At 36.1% G+C, this 23,116-nt stretch overlaps 1 protein-coding gene across 5 annotated transcripts in view; it reads left to right on the plus strand.

The window, feature by feature from the left end:
* CADM2 (cell adhesion molecule 2) overlaps positions 1–23,116 on the plus strand; it is a 595,909-nt gene that overhangs the window by 305,778 nt on the left and 267,015 nt on the right. The window lies entirely within an intron of this gene.

Below are 23,116 nucleotides of genomic sequence, written 5' to 3' on the forward strand. Positions count from 1 at the left end.
ATATTCCCCACTCTTTATTTTTTAATCTTTATTTATCCTCTCTTCCAAGATTTATTCTTTATTCCTTGGCCCCTAGTCCCTCTCCATAGAAACCATGTTCACCTGTGTCTTATTTCAGCTTTCTGAGTACCCTTCCTTTTTTGCCTGGCTGTGTCCAAGTCCTAATTCATAACTGGATAAATTAGAACAATGTCGTTGCAAATAACCTAATGAAAATTAGCTGTGGTATGTTTCAAAGAAACTGTGTGGACCCCTTACTTTAAGAGGGGAAAAAAAAAACAAAACTGTAAAACATTTGTGAAGTAGGGCCAGCATTTTCTCCCAAAACCAAGAAGTCTTTTATCAAGACTTACAGAATATTTTCACAGGGGCTGAAATCTGTACAAGCAGGTTTTCAATCTTTGGCACCTATTGCAAGATTTATGAAGTAGGTTTCCATTTCATTTTAGAAATGACTGCCAAAGGTAAGGCTTGGGTAGAAACATTTATTTTTTCTGAAGTAAGCTGGGACCCATCAATGTGTGTGGGTGAAGCAATTTATACTATTAAACTTTTATGCAACAGCATTGAAAGTGGAAGGATTTTGAGGCACACTTTTTTTTTTTTTATTCTGCCATAGGCCTCCTTCTGTTGGTAATGAGCTGAATCTATCTGCTGCAATCAATGAACTTGTTAAAGAATAATTATCCACATCTGTGTTAATGTACTTTGAGTTACTTGTGTGTTTGTTATAGGTGCCACAGCATTGATGTCTGCTATATTAAACACAGTAAAATTAAAAGCATGAACTCGCCTTTATTAATAGACAGCATTTTAAATGTATTTGGATTTTCCTGACATCAGGAGAGCAGAAAAATCCTCCAATACAGTGATAAAGTAACAAGGCATCATTACAGTGTATTTGAGTGCTGACAGTTATTGTTTAGACAATTATTATTAGAGGACTATATTATATAATGTAGGAGTTAACTTGTCAATTGCACATACAGCACATTACTTTTGCTTATTACTTATACCAAAAATAAAGACAGAAGGAGCAGTAAATGTCAAGTTAGGAATTTTTTTGCAAATATAAATTGGTTTATATTTGGAGATACATGAAGAGATTTTGTGTGCTCAGCTTAGGCACAAAGCTAGTCTGCTTAACCCACTTCTGCAGATGATGTATGTGGGCTATCAAATGATTGGCTCTAAGTGAAAATACTAATCCATCAAATTAAAGGCCTAATTTTCTAAACAATAAACTTTTTTTATCTCCCCTTGCTGGCTGTCATTCACAGAACTCACAGACAGGCATAGCTGCTTGCAGAGGCTGTGTGAAAAAAGGGAGAGGAAGGGCTCTACTGCCTGTATGGGTTTGCAAAGTGATTCTTCAGTGTTTGGACTTCATGCAAAGCTCATAACAACCCAAGGTTTATAAATGTTGAAATGTCGAAGCTGTTGAAAAGTTTGTATCTAGCTTGTCAAGTAACTCCTGTTTGCAAATCCAGGGTTTAATTTAAAGTGCTGGTTTAAGGTATATGTAAATTGCGGAAAGCACCTTTTCCAAATCAAGAATGGGAACAGATCTTGTAGTATATACTTGATTACCAGTCTTAGAAGTTTGAACCTGAAGCTGAGTAGAAATTGCTGTGATATTTCTGATATCCTGGAGCTTGTAGGTTCTGTTCTCTCATGCTGAGTGAGGCAGGCTGTCAAGCCCTTCAAAGCAATTCCTTTGCATAGCTTTTATTATTGTTATTGATTTGGTTTTTTATTTTGGGCTCCTTTTTTGCAAAGATAGAGCTCTAAGAGCATCTCATGGTGTTTCAGGCAAAGTCACTGAGGGTGCTAAGTGTGTCTTTGTTGGCTATGATAGTTAAGCATAATCTTTAATGATGGGGTTAATATGTTGTCATGCCTTTTTCTTGTAGCTCACACTTAGATTTAAATTACTTTTTTTTTTTTTTTTTAGTAAGTCATGTCTATTGACAAAGATACTTTTGAGTAATGGCTATGATATCCTTTATATGGAAGGCACAAATGTTATTTGGAATCAAGGTATCTGCTACCTGCTGGCTTACACTATCCTCAAAAATTTTGTGGAGATGAGTATGATGCCTAAGAATGTCTTGATGAGCAGAATTGTTTACCAGTGGAACTACAATTTGGCTGAAATAGGAGTTTCTTCTCAACCTAACAAAAAAAGAAAATGTTGGGCTTGATGCTTGAGCCACTGCTTCTGTTTGGACATGTCTGGTCCCCCAGAGCTCTCTCATTGCTGCTGTGCTCAGCAGCTGAGTTGGACTGGGCCAGTTTTGCCTCATTTCTGCAGCCTCTGCCTCCAGGATTTTGTGGCCTCATTGCAGCTTACACATCTTGGTCTAATTTCACACGTGAGCACATCATCTCTACTTCTCTACATCCCTTCCTTTTTTTTCTCTTCTCTCTCCTAACTACTTATGACTACAGCAATTTTGAACAAAACTTAAGATGATAAATTCCACTAAAGGGATTTCTAATGAGTATTAATTTCCACTATCTTCTAATCATAGCCGAGTATAAGAAAAATGACTTTTTGTGTCATCATCTGTGCAAATATGTAGATACTGCTTGTCCTTCCTGTTCCTGCTCCCTTAATTCTGAATTCCCTGGGTTTATTTATGACCATGTGCTCTGTGCTGCTGTTACAACACACCCTAGGCCCTTCAAGGGATCAACCAGTGTTTGTACATCTGTTGGCACAATCAGGACATAGACCTGATCAGAACTGTGTGCACTGGCAGGATGTCATCTGGTAGGCAGTTTGTTTTAGGCCATTTTTCTCAGCAAGATATTGAGTGAATAAGTAAGTCAATTATTTTTGTTTCCCTCGATGAATTTTTCAGCTTTTCGAGTCTTTGACTGTATGAAGGAAAAATGGAGGGGATAAAGCCATGCTGATATGGAATGTGTCTTGCACTCTGAGATTTTGATAGTATTGTACACAGAAGAGTATTTTAATAAATCCAATCTCAGCTGGATTGCATGGTGGGTGATGAAAAAAAAAAAACAAAAACAAACAGAAAACTGCACAAACATTCAACATGCTTGTTATATTGAAGAATTTCAAGGTGTATTAAAACAGAATTTAGCATTTACTTTTATTAGGCATCAACTAAAACTTATAGTGTTAAATGTTAAAAAATGTAAGTTTTCTATAACTTAAAATTATTTTTTAAATAAAAACCTAAGGCCTAGGCTCATTGAGATGACTAATGGCTTGACCAATTGTTTTTATCAGCTCAGTAATTATTTTTCCTCTCTGATTATCTCAACTTATCTTCTACACTTTGGTGCCCAGCATCAAAATTGTGCAACTCCAGATATGACTGATAGGAGCTGAAAATTGGTTTCAATGAATTTCCTCGATTTAAGGACACTGGTGTTTTGTCTGACAACACAGGAACATAAATTGACAGATGTAATTTCAACTAATGCCCATTCAGCTGCTGAACAATGAAATCCTGCAGAAAGTTAGTCACTTCTTTTTTTTTCCCCCCAACTGGCTTTGCTTACAGCATTGAGTATTATGAAAGTGGAATATCATTCTCCAACTCTAATTCAGCAGAATTACAGCATAAAGCAAGTCTCTGTTAGATTGAAAAGTTAAGTTACCAGCTAAAATCATTATTTGGAAAGGCAGCAGACCTCTGAAGTTCTAGCAAGGCTCATATCTACTTAAATGGTTTGGGTGTTGGTTTTTTTGAATGGTCAGTTGGTTTTTGTGCTTGGGGTTTTTGTGGGGGGTTGTTTTGGTGGTTTCTTTGTTTTTGTTTTTTTTTGTGGAAGTTTTTTTTTTCCTGTTGATTAGGTTTGTTTGTGGTTTTTTTTTTAATATTTGGTTTTTCATTTTCTGTAGCTTTTTCCGCCTGGGATATCAGGACAGAGACAGACCACCTGAATCTTATTTTTCTTGTATATTCTGTGCTAAGGCTTTGTCTGTAATTAACAGGTAGATCTACACACCTTTTCAGAATACACTTGCTATTGAACATAAATATGAATATTGCATTGTAGATATGTCCAGAATGCAAAAAATGCAAATGACACTTAATGCAATGAACATAGATCATGCTGATATAGTCCCTCATATTTTATTAAAATCTTAGACAAATGGACTTAATGAGTACTTCTTTTAAAATGATCAAAGTGTGCACTATTAAGACCAGGAAATTCTGCTAGAGAACTCAATACTAAATTGGCTTTCATCAAAACGGTGCAAAAAAGGAAAATCAATTATAGCAATCATATTATCTTTCAAGTATGTCCAATAAAGTCAGTTAATGGATATAATTTATTCTTTATGGAATTACTCTTTAAATGTACTGGAAGGCCTTAAACACAGGAAACACTAAGGCAATTAAGTGTTATTTTTTATAAGCATATTTTTTTTTGTTTTAACTTTCACTTTTTATGAAATTCTCAATTTATGAATGCATAAAGAGCCTAAACTGGATTTAAGAGTTCTACCAAAGTAAGTTTTTCTTCAAACAAAACAAAAAAAAAATCCACACAATCTGTAGTTACCACTTCCTTTGCTTGATTAAATATCCTTAATTATTATATATTGCCTGAAGTAATAGATTTTGACAATTTTTCCCACTTGCACTCTTTTTAGTCTTCCTAATTTTTTCCTGAAATAATGCAGTAGAAGTGTATTTATCCAAGTATGTCAACCAGTAAATTATTTAAATATTTTGCAGTTTTTTCCCCTTTCTCTACCTGATGCTTCTTTTTCCAGGTAAATTGGGAGTAAAGTGAAATTAGGCACCCTCTTGTACCAATCATGTTCATATTGGAAGCTAGGAAGTAGATGAGAACTCTACCTACTCTCTGCTTTTTTTCTTCTTTTTTTTTTTTTTTTTTTTTGGAAGGTGTTCATTCAAACTCATTCTTTGCTTACCCCACTTGAAATATTTTCTAGAAAAACAGTTGTGTTAGGAAGTGTGCAAAATTGAGATGTAATGTGAAGTGACAGCTCTTGGAATGTGAGGTTCTGTTTTGTGAACAATAAGGTCAGATATTTGAAAGACAAAGCTTCAGCAGCAAAAAAAAAAATTGAAAACAGGGTAGGGGATATGAGCAATAGAAGCTGGGAAATGAAACAAGCTCATCAGGCTGTAAGCAGGAGTACAATGATGCCATGTCCACTTTAACATTCTGGTTTTATGTTCATGCTTAAAAACATATATATTCATAATTATAAACAGGTAATAATAAATGTTTTCCAGCAGTGAAATCCAAACATAATGAAAATATTTCTTTTTATTATTATTATTTTATATTCTGTTGTCAATATATGTTTCACATGGTCCCTTATGCAAAAGGTAAAATGGCAAACACACGTAGCAGGAATGCATTAGTTTATTTTTTTCATTCTTCTGCTGGAATGTATCACTGCTTCTGCTCAGTTCCTGTGAGCTCTGCAGTTCACAGAGTGGCCTTGATACCTGTTCATGCACACAAGTCTGCCTGGAGATTTACAAATCAAGATAGGCATTGACATTTCCAGCCTTAGAAAATTACTGCTCTGTGTCCATGTGAATAAATTTTGAACTACTTTCCAAGAACAAACTTAGTCCAATGAAGCAAGGTTTTATTCATGAATACACTTCATCACTGCTCAAGAAATATGCCTAATATAGGAAATATGCCTACTGAAATATAGGCTATTTGGTTGATATTTCAGCTTTTTTAGCCTCATGTAGTTCTGTAATGTGCTACTGACTGCACAAATCATGTGAACCTCATGGGGCAGGAAGAAAAAAAATTCTGGTAAATAAGTGTGGGTTGTTTGTTGTTTTTTTTTTCTTTAGCAAAGTATTTTTTAAATTCTCTCTCCATGTTCTGCAATATACATTAATTGTTGAATACATTTATGTCACCTTTCCAGACTGTTAAGCAACAAGAATGTATAGCAACAAAAAAATCCTTTAAGAGAAGTTGGTAATCTGCCCCATACTTTGGTTTTGCTTCCCAGTAGAGATTTACTTGCACATTGTCCTAGAATTAAATGTAATTATAAGAGTTTAAAAATTAAGGATATATAGTCTCAGTTATAGCTTTTTGTGTGTTGTTTTGTGTGGGTTTTTTTTGTTACTTATTTTTTGATTTTTTTTTTAACTTTTAGAGGTCCATGGTTTATATGAGCATTTCTGGAGAAAGCAAAGCAAAACATAAAATATACGACTGGATAAAGAAGAATTGTTCTTCTGTTTCAGTAGGCCTAGTATTCTGAATAAGGCCTTAATTTTTAGTATTTGCAGTAAAATATACAATTAAACTGAAAGATGTTTACAGTGCCTCATGTAATGTACAGATGGCATCTTTACCCCAGTCCGTATCTTTGTCCTTTCAAGGATATCCCTCTAGGTACATTGCCTTCATAGAAACCAATTCATTTTTGGAGAGAGGTGGTCTTTAAGATTGAATTTTAATCAAAATCAATTGCGTCTCTTGAGTACAAAATGTTTGTCAGAAACTGATTTTATTAATTTTCCATTCTTTTTAATTTTTTTTTTTAATTTTCTAGCCAGGCCTGTTTGTGAAGGCCAAGTAAACAATTGCTAACTGTGCATGATATATAAGAGTTGGATAGAATTACCATTCCTGCCTTGGCTGTGGAGTGTTTTGGCCCTAATCTTCCCATGGATTCCAAATAGATGGAAAGCTATTTCCCCACAGTAGAAAATGAGCCTGGAGGAAAGTGAGGTCGAGTTACTCACAGTTCATTTCTGTTTCATGGTTTGTTTTTTGGATTTTCTTCTTTGCATATGTGGCTTGGCAAAGTTGGGCTTGCTTTCTTTCTCTTTTATTATCCTGTGATGATGTGGCAATAGATTTTAATGGTTTAAGACTCTAATATCCTCAGGTTGCTCTCAACTGTTTTTAGCAGGATGCAGGTCTGTAAATTTGACTTCAATTAAGTGAGGAAATAGGATTCAACAGGATGAGCAGGTAAACTCTCTATTTAATAGACAAATATTTAGTAGCTAATCTATTTCATCCAGAGAAGAAATAAGTTTTGAGCTGTATTATGGTCTACCGCTGGTTGAAATGACAGAGAAGACCAAAAGTTGATGAATTTCTAAAAGGGATTAAATCTTGCCTGTAATATTTTGAGTTCATGTCTGCACAAGGTGCAAGGACACAATGGCAAAAAGTCTATGAGCATCACAGACTTGTGGGACTGTGAGAGTTGGTATCAATGAGTGATAAAATGACAAACAAGAGAAATGTTTGCCAAGGAAGGATCAGCAGACTTACAATGCTGATGTCTGGGGAAAAACCTTATACCCCCAGTAAAGGATCAAAAACCATATGTGGAAGGAAATACTAAGGGTGGAATTATCCAAGCTATCACCATAAGGAAGTAGGGTCAAATAAGTGGTGAAATTAGTATTTTTTTTATAAGCATTTTTTTTTTCAGTTTCTGCTGCTGTCTTCAACAATTCAGTTTTATTCACTGAACTCTTTCCATTTCTGAAAATGTCACTGGTGAAGAAAATGAAGTTGCTCCCGGACACTTTCTTGATACCGAATGCATCTGTAATAATCAGTGTACTCTTAGAAAAGGGTTTAGCTTGTAGCTTCTGTTTTCTGGAACAGTATTCTCTGACCTTGTTGGAGGTGCAGTTGCTGCTGCTGTAGGAATAGGCCCTGTACACTATATATTCTTTTGTCCTTCTAAATAATTTAATTTTTCATTAAGTAGAGTTTGTTAAATCAATTCAGCTTTTTTATGTGAATGACAATAAAATCCTATTGGAAGAAAATTAGCCTCTTTTTGCTGAAAGAAATTAGGGTGGCGGGAGATTAAATAATAAATCCACAAACTCTATGTGAATGCTTATGTTTCTGCATCATAACCATAGCACTGCAAAACTATTGAAAAATTGCTTTGCTGGAGAACAGGTTTCTCCCACTATGATTTTATGTATGTTATAGGAATATAGTTATGGAGATGTAAAGACACAAACCCCTCAGCCCAATCAGACAAACAGCACAAACAAATCTATTCAGCTTTTCTTCTTTTGGAACTGATCTGCTTTCAGTTCTTAAAGAGAATTGGCTTCAGATTGAAAGCAAACTGAGCATCGAAAGCTGTGGGCTGCTCTGGATCTCTTGAGGTTGATGTCCTTTACAGCTGGGATAAGTGGGAGAATTACAGTGGGCTTGGTATTTTTTTTTTTTTTTTCTCTAGAGAATTAATGTACTAAAAATAAATTGCCCATGCCAGGAAATACAGAGAATCTGGGATGGGCTTTAGTAAAATTCTTGTGTCTGCTTTTATTTCTTTCCTTAATGCTGCTCAGAACTAATCCACAGCCTTGGCATAGATTCTTGCCTTTGTTATTGCTCTATGTTTCACATACTGAGATCATATTATAGGGCTGTGGTGCTTTTTTGTTGCTAGTACTTGTATGGTTTGGTTTTATGTTTGTTGGGGTTTTATTTTGTTTGTTTTTTTTTTTTTTTTGTTTAAAATTATCAAATTATAGGATATGGCTTGTTTCTTTTCTTCTTAGTCAAAATTTGCACCAGGAAGCCTTTTACAATATAAAGCTTTGCACATTTAGTGTTTGTACCATGTATGTTATGTGTGGTTGGTTTAGCATTTGGCATATTATATTGAAAAATTGTTTTGGAGGGAAGAAAATCACGCAGAAATGCACATCAAAAAAAGGGCTGGAGTTTCAGGCCATGTGGCTGCAGAACATGTCAGTACAGTAGGCATTTGTATATTTGTAATGTTTGGGTTTTCAGCATTGACTATTTAATTGAATTTTTTTTTGAACGTACTATTATTTTAACATATTATTTTGGCACTCAGGATGTTAGGCAGCAGAAGTGAGTTTTCTGTACATTGCAGCAAAGGCCAATGGTGCCTCTCTTCTCCTGCTATCCCCCTGCAGTCTTGCTGCACAGCAGCTCTGGGATCACCCTAATACAAAAAGGGATTAGGACCTGCTGCTGCTTCTCTTTCTTGACAGCCTTGAAGTAACAATTAGTTTATCCAAAAAAGTGCCTTCTGAGAACTGTGAACTGTGCTGATTTTGCACTCAAACTAGCTCTGACTTGTTTAAGGAAGGAGGAAGCAGTGGTCCTGGATGGAAGGAGGGTGGAGGGAAAGATGAAATGTGGTGGATCTGCGCCTTTCCTGAGGCCATGCAGCTGGAGATCAAGTGTCCATTCCCTGGTAGGATCCTATTCACTGGTCTAAAGAATTATTTTTGGTCTCTGGTAAAATGTAAAGACTCCCATCAGAGTCCTGTTTCTCATTACGTTTTCCCCAACTTTCTACCAAAAAAAAGTAGTAAATTCAGAATCTTCTTCTGGGAAAAAAAAAAAAAAAAAAACAAAAACAACCAGATTTCATATTGTCTGTGCCACCCATCAATTGTCTCTTCATTATTGGTCCATAGGATATTCTAAGTTGAATTCTCTTTTATCATTCCTGTTCATCTTCTCATTTCTCCATCCACAATTGGCTTACAGTTTTATTTGCAAGCAAAGACAGAGACTGAGGCTTTGTCAATTTGTAATCACTTAGAAAATGTGAGTACAGCAGAGGAAAAATCCTGATGTTTTTTCCAAGGCTTCATAAAATTACACAACTGAGTGTAGATGTTTTAATATCTTGAACAGGAGGTCTGTGGTGGTGACCTGAGAGAATGCTGTGGTGTTCTGGGTGTGCTTTAAGCTGTAACACTTAAGGCAGTTTTCATTATTGACAAACAAAAATGGTTATTTCTGTCCTTGAAAATCGAATGTCAGCTATAAATTAAAAAGAACCCCTTCTAGGGAAGGCCTTCTGTCTGCAACACTTTGTCTACAGCCCAGAATTTGAAATAATAGGGCCATAGTTTGGGAGAGACTGAAAATATGAAAAGTAATGCTGTATATACAGAACAAATGGAGTTTTTGGGGTTCTGTCTCCCTTGTTTGTGTAGTGCCAGTATGTTTCAGTATCTTGAAAAATTTTCCTTTGAGAGTATGAAAACAGAAGCACAAAATACCTTCTGGGTGACTTGTTAAAGTCCTGTGATTCTTACAGTGCCTTCCTGTCATAAATGATAAATGTGTTCAGAGGAGTTGAGTAAAGATGCACCTTTAACAACCAGAGTTCTTCAAATTAAAAAAAAAAAAAAAAACAAACAAAAAACCCAAACAAAACACTGCAGTAGTTTGCTGAAACCAAATCCTAACTTTTTACTTCTGAAATGTAGATGGATTCAAATACTTCCAGAGTGTGTGGACAGAAGCTACTGGGAGAAGGAACAAGCAGCTGCATGCTTACCTTCTGTTATCTCTGAAACTTTAGTTTGAGACACACAAAATACCTTGAAACACAGCTGGTTGAAGGAGGCATCTTTGTCTTGGCACGCTGTCACCTATCAGTTGGTTATCAGTGAAACCCTGCATACTGCTGTAGGTAAACATGTTTCAGTCAATAACTCCTGCAGATGAGGCAAAGAACACAATTCTGGGAATACCCATGCCTGTTCCTCTCCCAGGATTAATGTGTGATGACAGTCTAATGGGAATATGAAGTACAAGGGAGTGAAATATTGCTTAGAAAGAGGATCTTTACTGCAGAGGGTACATAAACAAATTTTTGACATCTTGTGGAGCTGTTTGCATTTTGATCAATCTGTTTGGTCATTATTTGAAAGTTTCTTTGAATTTAAGAGTTTATGTAGAGATTTTTGGGTTTTTTTGTTTGTTTTTTTTTTCTTTTTTGTTTTTTCAGTCATGCTTTACCAGGCAATCTGTCAGAGAATCACTATTTTTTTCCCCTCACAGTTGTGAATCAGCAAATGTGACCTTACCACAGGAATAAGTACTCTTATTACTAGAATCTCCTTTAAAGTTGTTCAGTTGTTTGCTACCTTTACTCTCAAATACAGTGGCCAAATGATTTATACACCATAAGGCTATTAGCTTGTTTCATCCTTCTGACTGGTTGTTACGAGCTTTTGGAGAGAGTAGTATTTAAGCCCTTGCTAAATTGAAGCAGTCAATGGAAAATATTTCTAGATGTGAGGGGTTAGATGTTTGTATCAGGAAGGCAAATCTAAGAAAAATCAACAAAGCAGAGTGAAGTTATTTTTTTTGTAGATGGAAAAATCATAGGCTCTCTGAGACAGTTATTTAAACCTGCCCAGCCCCTAGATTTTCTTTCTTTTTTTCCATAGTAAGTGTGAAAATGCAGATAATGAATTCTTTATTTAGCCATGTTTTCCAAAGAGGCTGCATGAGCTCAATCACTGGAAGAGGCAGTGTGCTTGTGATTTCTGTCAAGATGTTGCCTGAAACCTGTGGAATTTTAAATTATTCTTTGCTGGCTGAAATATTTCCTTCCTTTTCTTGACATGATAGCAACAAAGATCAAATTAGAGCTGGCAGTAACCATCTCTTCGTGTATCATATGAAAAAGCAAAATGCAGCTTTGTTTTTAATGAAGGCATGGTTGTCAACTCTGACATGTCTCTTCTGTGTTTGTCCATCTAATTGCAAATTTGTTTTTACTTTAGACTGTTGTAAAACACGTCTTTGGTCTGAGGCTTATACATGGTAAGAAAAGAGAATACCCTCTAGAGAACCTGCCCATAGGGAATTTTTTTACTAAATTTTACTTAATTCCTCTTCTATCTTCACATGCAAAACAAATTATAAAAGAATGTCAGTGGGACAATTATAAAAAAATACAAATGAAAGTATCCATATGATCAATGAAAGCTCAGTTAGCATTGCTCATGCAAATATACATGAGAATATAACAAATACCAGTAGCAGAGCATGGGGAGAAGAATTATTCAGATTTGCTTTCTTATTCTCTTAAATATAACTGATGCAATCAGTCTTATAATGTAGAGGTAGGATTTTGTGTGTATGTTTTTCCTTGATGATTGTTCACTCTTTCTCTCTTAGAGAGTTTGAAAAATTAATATTTGATCACTTGCACTTCTTACCTAGGTCAGGTAGCTTGACCTTCTTAGTGACTTACTAGTGGCATGTGTGTTAGCAGTATACCAATTTTCACATAGTTATTTTGGTGTCATGATGGACACGGTTTGATTCAAGGCCACCTCAAGTACAAAAAAATCAGTCATGAAATGCAGACAATGAAATGTTTTTTCTGCTATTGTTTTTTATGATTTGATTTTGTTGTTGCTGGGAATTTTTTTGTTTGTTTGTTTTTGTTTTTGTTTTTTGTTTGGTTTTTTTTGTTTTTTTTTTTTTTAACAATGATTCATTTCAGGAGCTTGTCTGGGCAACAGTTGTAATGGACCTTCCTGGAAGAAAAGGGAAGAATTTTCTTAGGTTGTAACTAGCATTAATAGGTAAAAGCCATCATTTAGGTGAAGTTGAGGGGTCTGCGAGAATTTAAGATACTTGACAGTTTCCAAAGCTTCCAAATGTACTTAAATAATTTGTTTTAATTCATTTGCTTTGATGCATATTAGTTGGAATTCCTTTTCATAGCTTGTCCTATCTTCTATTTAGCAATTAAATTGTACTGAATGCATCATGAGAAAAATGCCTGGACAGAAATAAAAGAAAATCCTGTTAATATAAGCAAAAGTGAATTTGTTGTATTAACAAGTTAATTTTGACCAATGTCCTGGTCTAATTTGGGGAAGTGGCTCTTCCTTTGGTGATCACAAGCCTTGGTTTCCATTTTTCCAGTGCCATGTACTTGAAGAACTCCAATGGACAGGGCACGTGTTTTAAGTGAGAAGATGGAATTTGGAAAGCTTTTCTCCAGCACTGTGTAGGATAGGCCAAACTGCAAATATGTGCACATCATTGCTGTGAACTCCAAGGCCATCTCTGCCTTGTCAAGTGGCATTAGAGAAAGGGGGCAGTTGATTGAAAGGGCTGGTAACAGAGGAGCAGCTTCTTGCCTTTTTGAGAGCTTTCCTTGTGTGGGCTGGAGCATCTGTCAGAGATTGGAGAGCACTACAGGTGTTCATGGAGTATATCCAGTTTAATTTCACCTTCAAGAAATCTATTTGTGCCTCTCAGGACTGCTGATAGATGTGACCCAAAGTGTTGTAAGTGGGAATGATCAGATTTGTCCTGAGAAAGTGCTGCTCATATAAACTAACACAGTTGCATAGGACTCAACCAGAGGTAGGCACATATGAAATTTGATTTGAATCCAATTCTGTATTCAAATTATAAGCAACTTCTTGCAAACAGGTGAACGTCTGAGTTTGAATTTCTGCCTGAAGGAAGCAAGTTTCTAGGCAGAACATTTTCTCAGCTCATCTAGATAAAGACCACTTCTAGAAGAATGGTACTAATCTATTTAGTGTTCAGTGAGCAGTTAGCAGAGGAAGCTCAGAACAAAGGATGTAAGCCTGACTTTGCCCAAGTCAGCTATGAACTATTGTTGACTTGAGAGGCTCGTTCTGAGAGATGAGTTCTGCCCTTTCCCCATCTGCTGTGGTTTCAACTGCCAGGAAACTGTCCTGGGGCTGACTGGCCCTATTTCAGATGTTCTGGGGGCTTTACTTTCACATTCCTGATGGAATTGGGGAACAATTCCTCCTGTCTGCTAAAATCAAAGATTTATCCTTCCCCTTGCATTTCTAAACTTTAAATAATTTGAATTTGCACACTGTTGTTACCACCAGTTTTCATTTTCAGCCTTGGCTTTCTTTTTTCTCTCCGCTCTTTTTCTACCTCTCTGTTCATTATTAATGAAAAAAATTTGTTAAGGGGAATATGTTGTGGTTTTGGGCTTGTTTCTTTGGGGTTTTTGTTTGTTTGTTTGTTTTGTGGTTTACTCTGTTTTCTTTTTACCCCTGGAATAAGTATCAAATCTCAAAGGCAGTGTAACTAGATAAAGCCAAAGTGCTGCCCCTGTACTCTGCGTCAGTTTATATAGTGCAGGAATAGATGATTAGAGGGAAGAAGAGGCTTTTGGCTTCTTTACCACTTCCTATATTTTGCATCCAGTTTTGGCTCCATCAGGACTTGTGGAAGCATTGAATGCATGACAGTGGGGAAGAATCTGCCCCCAGTTTCCCTGTCCCAGGGGCAGGAACTGAGCTCAGCCAGGATTGTTCCTAATAAAGCTTGACCCAGGGATCAGATGATGTGAGGGATATTTTTCAGAACCTCAGTTTGATGGGAAATTGTTTCCTCTGATTATAGGACACGGTCACTGATGTGTGACATGACAGTATCATTGGATCAGGTTTCTTTTTGAGAGGAGATATTGGGAAAGTTCAAAATCAGTCTTCTTTAGTGCATTACTCAAAGTATTTAGGAAGAATGGGTTTCCTTCCAATTACATCTTTAAATACAAGAATTTTCTGTGAAGAAGATGTAAAATTTGTATCTCTGAATACAGAAGGCAGGCAGTTGTCAGCCTGAGCATGCTTCAGAGAGGCTTTAGATTCACATTTTGGTTCTACAGATTGGAGGAGCCTGCAGAAAGTCAGTCTCACTGGGTGGCAATATTAAACAGGGGAGCCTACAAGCACACTGATCTCCAGTGAGAACTTGAAATCCACCGGGAATACATCCATGTGAGCTGCATGACAGTGCCAGCTGAAGCTCTGTCATGAGAAAACTGAAACTTGCCAGATGTTTGTATCTGTAATACACCCCTAAGACATGAGAATGATTATTGTGTCAGGGCAAAGGCCTTGGCAGTACATGAAACATGCTTTTACCATACAGCTGGAGGTATTTCCAGAAAGAGTAACTAATTCAAGTGGGGTAAAGTTGCACTTTCTCATTTTATAGGGAGGATGGCAGTGGAAATGGATGCCCTCTAAAATCAGACTCGCTAACTAAAAGCTGACCTTCCATGTATTCTGAGGTGTGTGCTGCTGATGTGGTTTAGGACACGCTGCTGGTAATGTGGAGACTTAAATGGAGACTGCTGCCAAACTCTTTGATTGTGTGTGCTGATTTTTACAAGTTAAAGGAGGAAAGGTGGTCTGTCAGAGAAGCTGTGTGTGTCAGCATAAGGATTTTATCCAGAATATGCTCAGCTCAATTTCAAAGTTTCGGGGTCCCCTGGGCCATGCCCATTTGCTTGCGCTCTCTCCGAGTCCCTTTTGTTTTTTCTGTGCACCCTGGGAATCTTAGATATCCCCAGGTTTAACTGAAGCTGTTCCCTCTGTGTGTCTCCAGGAACACTTTCCAGAGTGTCCACTCAGTTTTTCTCCCGGAGAACCTCTTCCCCTCCATGTGTTGCCCCTGTGGTGGCTGTCGCTCGCCCATCTGAGTGCTGTGGTACCATGACAGTTCTTTTTTGGTGTTGATGCCACGACTAAAGACTGGGAACTCTACTGGCTTTGGCAGTGATGATGAGGTGCCCTGGCAGCAGCTGATTCTTTCCTGGGGGTTCCTGTTGCAGGGGATCGTGGTGGCTGATTGAGTATCAGATTCACCTCCCCTCCTGCTGCACTTGTGGCAGTGGTGCTCCTCCAGGCTTTCTGTAGGGTAGCTGTGAATAAGAACACTTTCAGCCACACAAGTGATATGACTCGGGATCTGTATAAACCCTGAGCGCACTGTAGGGAAGAGGTAAGCTAATGGAAGATGAGAATGCCTCTCAGTGAGTTCATTGTGCCTTGAAAAGGAATGATATTCAGTTTATTTATTTTCATGTGTTTTAAACATAATGCTACTAGCAGGTTTAAAAGTGCTACCAATAGCCAAAATTCAGTTATTTAATCCCCTTTATGGAATTCGCAGTAATTTAGTTTAGAATTATTGACTGGTTTCCAACAGTGACTGACTTGGTACAATGTACCTACAAGTGCATTTTTTTTTTTTTTTGTTGATATATGAGCAAAATGGAAGTCCTTTAATAAAACAGTTTCACATATTAGTCCTCTTTAAAACTATTAGTTAGTTATGAATTGAAAAATGGTAGGAAAGTGGACAAACTGAAGTATAGGCAGAAGGTGGTTATATTTATTCTGTCAATATAGCAACAGCTGCATTGTAAATGCAAGTGATGAAAGTTAAATGTGAAAGTAATAACAATTATAATGGTATGCTGTGTGTTTACACTTTTTTTATCTTTGGTTCAAAGGGTCATTACACTATCTCTGTAGCCGTATCTTGAAGAGTTTTGAAATATATTTAAAAACCCTTGGAAAGGTGGTCCTTTGAATTTTTATGAAAGTGTTGTTATTTATTGTGACCAATACAGTGTTTTTTTTTTTTGTTTGTTTGTTTGTTTTTTTTTCACTATTCAGAGTATAACTTCAGGAGAGATCTGCTGTAAATCTAATTTTTCAGTGTTCTGAAATTATTCAGTGATATGATATTTCAGTGTTTTGAAATTATTTTGTTTTCTGCTATTTGATTTAAAACAAGATGGAATCATCCATGACATTGCAATTAAATAGCAAGACAGAGAAAGAATAAAGGCAAAATGAGCTAATCAACATGTATAAACAGTTAATCATGCAGATGTCTTATAGGCACTGACATGGAGGATTTCTGCTTTGGGTGGCTGTGGCTCATAAGGAAGGTTTGCAGTGTTGAATAGGTCTAGAATTGAGAATGTTGGATTCAGGTGAGTTTTCCTCCATAGTGTTTTAATCACAGCCAGCAACCAAATACCTCAAAGCCACTTAGTCCTCCCTCCCAGACAGCTGAGCTGTCCTGCTCATGATCCCTTTCCAGCTCCTTGTGCCATTTCTCACCGGCAGAGCACAGAGACTGAAAAGTCCTTGACTTATATTAAGCACTACTTACTAACAACTAAAACATCAGCATGTTTTCAACATTAGTCTTACTTTAAATTCAAAATGCAGCTCAGCTACTAGGATGAAAATTTACTGTATCCCAGATTAAACCAGGACACCCTACAGATGTTCCATGTGGCTGCCAGAAACTCGGACTGAGAGCACAGCTGTAACACAGATTCAAGAGTAATGCTTAATTCCATAAAGAGAGTTTTTGAAAATAAACTTGTGAGGTTTGTGAAGTTCTTAAATACATCAGCAGAACATGGTGGAAATGTTCACAAGGAAAATAATTTTTTTATGTACTACATAATACATACAGGTTTGTGTTTTTAGTCACAGGACTGCATAAGGAGCGTAAGGATGATAGTAAATTTTAGTGATGTGTTTCACTGTAATATGCAGGAGTCCTGGTGACAAAAAGTAATATTTTACTTTTCAATTAGAAGTGGTATTGCAGTAGACAAGAACTGGATTTTTCAGGCTACCTTGAGTCTGGCATTTTCTCCTTTTAAATATTTTGCTTAGCAACCATTACTTTATATGATTTTGTAGAGACAATTTAATATTTATGTAATGATGGTGCCCATGGGCTTGATCACGATCAAAGACTTGTTGTACTAGCATGCATATAGACACAATTTCTTTGCTCTTAACTGATTCTCCACTGGAACTTCTAATTCAGTGTCATCACGTTAAAGCTCCAGGGAAAATATTTCACCTTACAGCTGTTTTTTAAGTTGATAAAACTGCATTATGACTTTTTAGAGAGTAATATTTACATGATGTGGAAGAGGCTTGGGATACATGAACTTCCTGAAGGAGAAATTAAGGAGTGTTGAAAGAGAAGGTTCCCCATAAGAAAAAAATTACGTTTTTTGGCAGGGTTGCATAGGGATAATTATAGAATTAATACCTGCTTTAAAATCTTTCCTATAAGATGGTTAACTGGGAGGTAATGGGCTGCAGATTTTCAACAAAATGGCAGTGTTTTTGTTTTTTTTTTTTCTTTTTGCCCACTTGGTACAGCATGAGGTCAGTATAAAAAACATATTACTGCAAGTAAAGAGAAAAAAGATGCTTGAGCATTATCCACATTCAAAAGAGTTTTTTTGATGCAATGTTTAGACCAAATCCCAGTCTTAAGTTTTCAGTACTAATTCTTAGATAATTTCTCTTCAGTGTTCAAAGAGAAGAAACAAAAAATCATACCAGGCTTCAAAGATTTAATTTATGAAGAAAGAATATATTTTATGGGTATTTTAGTGAATTTTATGTATTTGAGGGGAAAACGGCTAATGTTAAATGAACACTTTATTCATGCAGAAAGCAAAAAGGGGGAAATCAAAAGATATTAAGAATAGCTGAGAAAAAGCCTGTGTGAAACATTTTTACCCATAAAACAATAAATGTATGAAACAAAATACTGAAAAGTTTATTCAAGGGTAAAGCATTGATGGATTCTAGAAATGTTTAGTTTCTGAGGATAAGAAGATATGGAAGTGAAATACTAGAATAGAAGTGTGGAAAGCATAAATAAGATGCCAAGTTTAAGTTGTATTGTTTGGGCTTTTTTTCCCCTCTCTAGTCTTGAAATTTAAGTATTTGAGGTAAGGGAAATGTATTTTAAAGGAAATTATTGTTTTTCTGTCTTTCAAAACTTCTTTTAAAGATGAAAGCTAGATTTGAACCTCTCATGCATAATGTTCTTTGAACCTTTGCTCTAAATCTTGGTAACTGCCATAAAATATTATGACACAAAATATAATGAAATACAATTTAAATAAGGTTTTAAATTAGCTAATTGGAACCTCAAAATGCAAAAAATGCAAAAAAAACACAAAATGCTTAAAAATAGACTGCAATCACAACTATGTTTAAGGAACATGCTGAAGTAGAGTGATATTTATATGCGAAATATTGGCACTTGACAATAGTTTTGTTGAAACAAGATGTTTTGGTGCAAGATTTAAATCGTTAGGGGTTGTCTTGCTTCTATTTTGGTGTGTAGTAACACTAATTTTAAAAACTCAATATTTTATTTTTTCTGCTTGGCAGACCAAAAGTAGCTCTCAGTTCATAGCATGATGTTTTGTTAGTCAGGACATTCTGTTTGCATGAAGTGACTGGAATGGGGTGTGTCTGGACAGCAGAGCACATTTGAGGTCAGACATTGTGAAGAAACTCATTAAATTTTTTGAGCTTGCTGCCTGATTTGTGTCTTCCAGGGGCTTGTTTAATAAGGGTCTTTTATTCCAATGGAGAAATCCCAGATTACAATCTCATGGTTTTAGATTTATGAAAGGTACTCAAAATGTTTTGCCATCTATTCAGATATGCTGGAAATCACTACCTAGACCAGCATCTTCTAGCTATGATGTTAATTTTGGACCAGACTTTACCTTTCCTGCACATAGTGCTGAGGTAATCCATCATCACACTAAAGCCAGGGAAATTCAATCCATCACTGCTGGATTCTGATACAGGGCTGTAAGGGGGATGAAAGTCATCTTCCCAGTAGTAATCAAACAGCTGTGATACATGCCACTTTAAGCTTGTATCATCCCATAATAGATGGGTTTCTTCTACATGGGAGCCTGCTGCAAAATCTTCTGACAGATGGACTGTCTTGCAGAGGTTTCTTTTTGCAGAATTTAAGGCTGTGAACTAGTTATTGACAAATACTACATCATCAGTTCCAGCTGAAGACACAGACTAATAAGTAGAACATTGGCACTAATCCTTATTTAATCAGCCTTAAAATGGTAATTTCAAATTGATGAGGGCATAGGGAATAGATTTTATACTTTTAAAGTGCTTCTAAAAATACCAGGAATGTGTGTATACAACCCAAGGATGAAATTAAAGTGCATTCTGCATGTATGGTGAGTGAAGCATGCTACAGAAAGCTGAGGTTGGAGTCATACTGGCATCAAATCATTTCTTGTTTTAAAAACAATGCATTCCCACTCCGGGTTTCAGAGTGTCTCAGGGAGCACTGCTGGTTTATTTTTGTTCTGTGGCTTTTTGTTATTTACTCAAGCCCTTTCAGAAGCTGTTAAAGCATGCTAAATCATTAACAATCTTTAATATAAAAAGCCCCAAAACTGTAGCAAGCTAAAGCATCAGAACTCATTAATCTGAATTCAGTTATCTGTCTAATATAGCCTCAGTATTGACAATAATTTCCCAGTTGTCTTTACTGTATATTTAGAGAACTTGAAACAGATAGCTAGACCTTTGATTTTTACAATTCAACACACTGATCTCTATAATGCTTTTATTTGTTTAATAGTGGTAGTGGCTATTATTATTAAATATGACCAAAAGTATTCATACGAAAGCAGAAATAATTTGTAGCCACTTTGAGAGTTTCAGCACAAATAAACAGAGTGCAGCAGGAGAAGATTTGCTGTTCAGGTGGAGTAATACAAATATTTAATAAGCCTTACTGAGTGCATTAGTCTGCAAACATCAATCTCAATCTATTTTGGAACTAAGGAAGGTGAGCCATGGAACATGTTTCAACCATGGAAGTCCTTTGGTTGGTTTTTGGAGTTTACTAATTTTATTGTTTTTCCGATGTGAGATTTATCTAATGATGGAAAGTAGCTTTGTGGGAACTGAGACCAGAAATGTTAACAGGCACCAAATAAAAGGTGTCCACAAGCTATTTAAAGTATGAGAGTTATCATTGTATAGGCCTGAGCATTTTGGTGCAAGTATTCACCTAACTCAAGCAGAAAAACTTATTCTGGGCTGACTTTGGCAAGTGCTGGGGTCAGTTCACCCAGTGCTGAAGCCTGTGCCCCTTGGTACTTGCATTCTTTAATCCAGGCCAGGATAGCTTGTTGCACTGCAGCACAGAGTCATTCTGAGGCAAGGATGGAGAATGCAGTGTCTAGAAATTACCTCAGTATTTTTATGTAGAGATAGCTATATGGATAACAGGTCATATTACTGTGGACAATATTTCACCTTTTCTATGAGTAACTTTTGCAACCTTAAGTTTAGCAGCAATTCAAAAGAATTAGGCCAAATATTTTGAAAAAGCAGCAAAAAATGGGGTTGTTTTAGTGAACTGAATCTTCTGTTTTCCTTTTAGTTCTTGATGCAAACCAGCAAGCAGAGTTAGAGTGTTTTTATAAAGCTTCTTATAATTGATACAGAAAAGCTGCTGGAGATTATTCTACATACTTAAAATATATTCAAACTGTATATTTTTTTTTTATTTAGTGAAATAATCAGTACATTTACTTGCATAGATTTTTATCTATTTGACAATATCTTCATCCAGCAGTTCTGGAGCTACCTTACAGATACAATTACCAAAAGAAGTAAAGGAAGTGCACCTGAACCTTATTTTCAAAAGACTATACCAAGCATACTGGGAGATATAGAAAGCCTAAAGCAATTGGTGTGACACCTGGACTACTGAAGATAACCAGAGGAGATAGAGAGGGATGGGTAATGCCCTTTGGTAAGCAATACAATTTTGAAGACCTGTTATAAGCTTATGATGTGCTTTTCTCCCTTTCTCTTTTGAAAACACTTCAAACCTAACATCCAGTATGCAGGTAAAAAAACACAAACTAGGCACTTTTATTTTGAAAAACTCTTGGGATGTACTGGATTTGACCATCTTCTTTGTCAGTATCTTGCTGTGAGTAAAAACAGGTAATTGCTGCCCACAAACAAATATACAACCCCTTTGTTGTTATGAGTATATATTTTGAAAGTCTTGTAGAAATAGAGCCCTGGTGTAGCCATTTAGACCATCACCATCCCCAGCATTTCACTCTATCTGTGCCTCTGATGTCACCTCATGAGAGGAAACCTGAGGCACTGTGTAATATTATCCTGCTTAGGGTGTTATCCTTGTTTTGTAGAACACAGCAGTTTATGCTTTGTAATTGCTTTCTAATCTTCGAGGTGAAAATTGATTGTGTGTCCTTCCAAATACTAAATGTAGATCAAATAGCTTATGGAAGCAGAGGGAAAGGGTAAAGAAGTAAAAATGTGATATACCAACCTTGTGTTTTACAGAATGTTACAACTGTAGCAGTGGTTCTGGTAGAACATGAGAAAAACGGTGGCAAACAATTATGAAAATATGTTTTAGTATTTAGTGCATAACAAAAAACTGGGAATAAACAGAAAATGATTTGTAAGAGCAGATTCAGACTTAAAGTGAGAGTAATTTAGGCAAAATATGCAGGTTGAGTAAGCCTCTAGAACTAACAAATATAAACTATTAAATGCTTTTAGCAATACTACAATTAGGTAGGAAACACGCAGTATTTCATATTCATAGGTTGGAGTCCAGGAAAACACACTTTTCCATACTGTAAAAAAAGTCAACAATTGAGTGAACGATTTCTTCTGGGTCATATCTGAAATATGTTGGTTGATGAAAGCTAAGGCTTTACAATCTATTATGCAATATTAACGATTTTTATTTTCTAGGGACAGTTTTCATTAATATTTTTAATCAGTCGTCATTGTATTTTTTCCTAAGGCAAGTATTATAAAACAATAACTAAAAGTATTGTCTAATAACCAAAATAGAACAGTTCTAGTGATTTTTTTCTAGCTCTTTGTTTAAGCCAGAGGACCAGAATTTTAGTGAATTGTTTTGATACAGGAAAGCGTGGTAAGTTGCTTTATTTTGATGTGGTCTATCATGAGTTTATATGAGCACTGTAGAGGTTGGTATTTATTTATCTCCTGTCCAAAACAGTTAAAGTCACATGATGTTGAACACTAAACAAAGAGACCTTGTTGCCTCCTAGCACACTTCAAGGATGTTATGAAGATTGATTTATTCATAACAGTCTCCAGTTCCAAGTTATTTGTGTATTAAAAGGTTGCTTTGAGCTTAGAAAAGGGCAAATTAGCTTTTATCAAAGGAAATATGCCAGAAACTGTAACAATTTGCTGTAAGAATTTGTAACAGAAATTTAGACCTAGGCTTGGCCCTGACCCTGCTTTATTAGGGTTTTTGTTTTGGATAATACCATCCAAGTAAAAACTGTTTCCAAAGGTAGGTTGCTGTGGTCCTCAGAGGACAGAACTAAACTCAATGACAATTTTAAGATCTTGTGGCTTACTTTTTTGAGAACATTTTTGAGATAGTAACTCAAGTAGAGTGGCAAAGAATATTTGGGGTTTATGTTTAAAATAAAAGCATATATTTGAGGTTTTGTCCTTTGCTTCAATGCCTTTTTGTAACCATTCCAGGTTGTGAAGTCAGTTGATGACTTTTATTTTTGTGTTTCCAGGCACTAAAAAGACACTGTCTCTCTAATAAAAAAGACAGGAAAGCTTCTTCCAGAGTCTCCTGAGTTATTCTGACATGTCATTTA

Source organism: Lonchura striata, chromosome 1 (genome assembly GCF_050655825.1).
Source record: "Lonchura striata isolate lonStrDom1 chromosome 1, ASM5065582v1, whole genome shotgun sequence".
In the NCBI taxonomy this organism is placed as follows: Eukaryota; Metazoa; Chordata; class Aves; order Passeriformes; family Estrildidae; genus Lonchura; species Lonchura striata.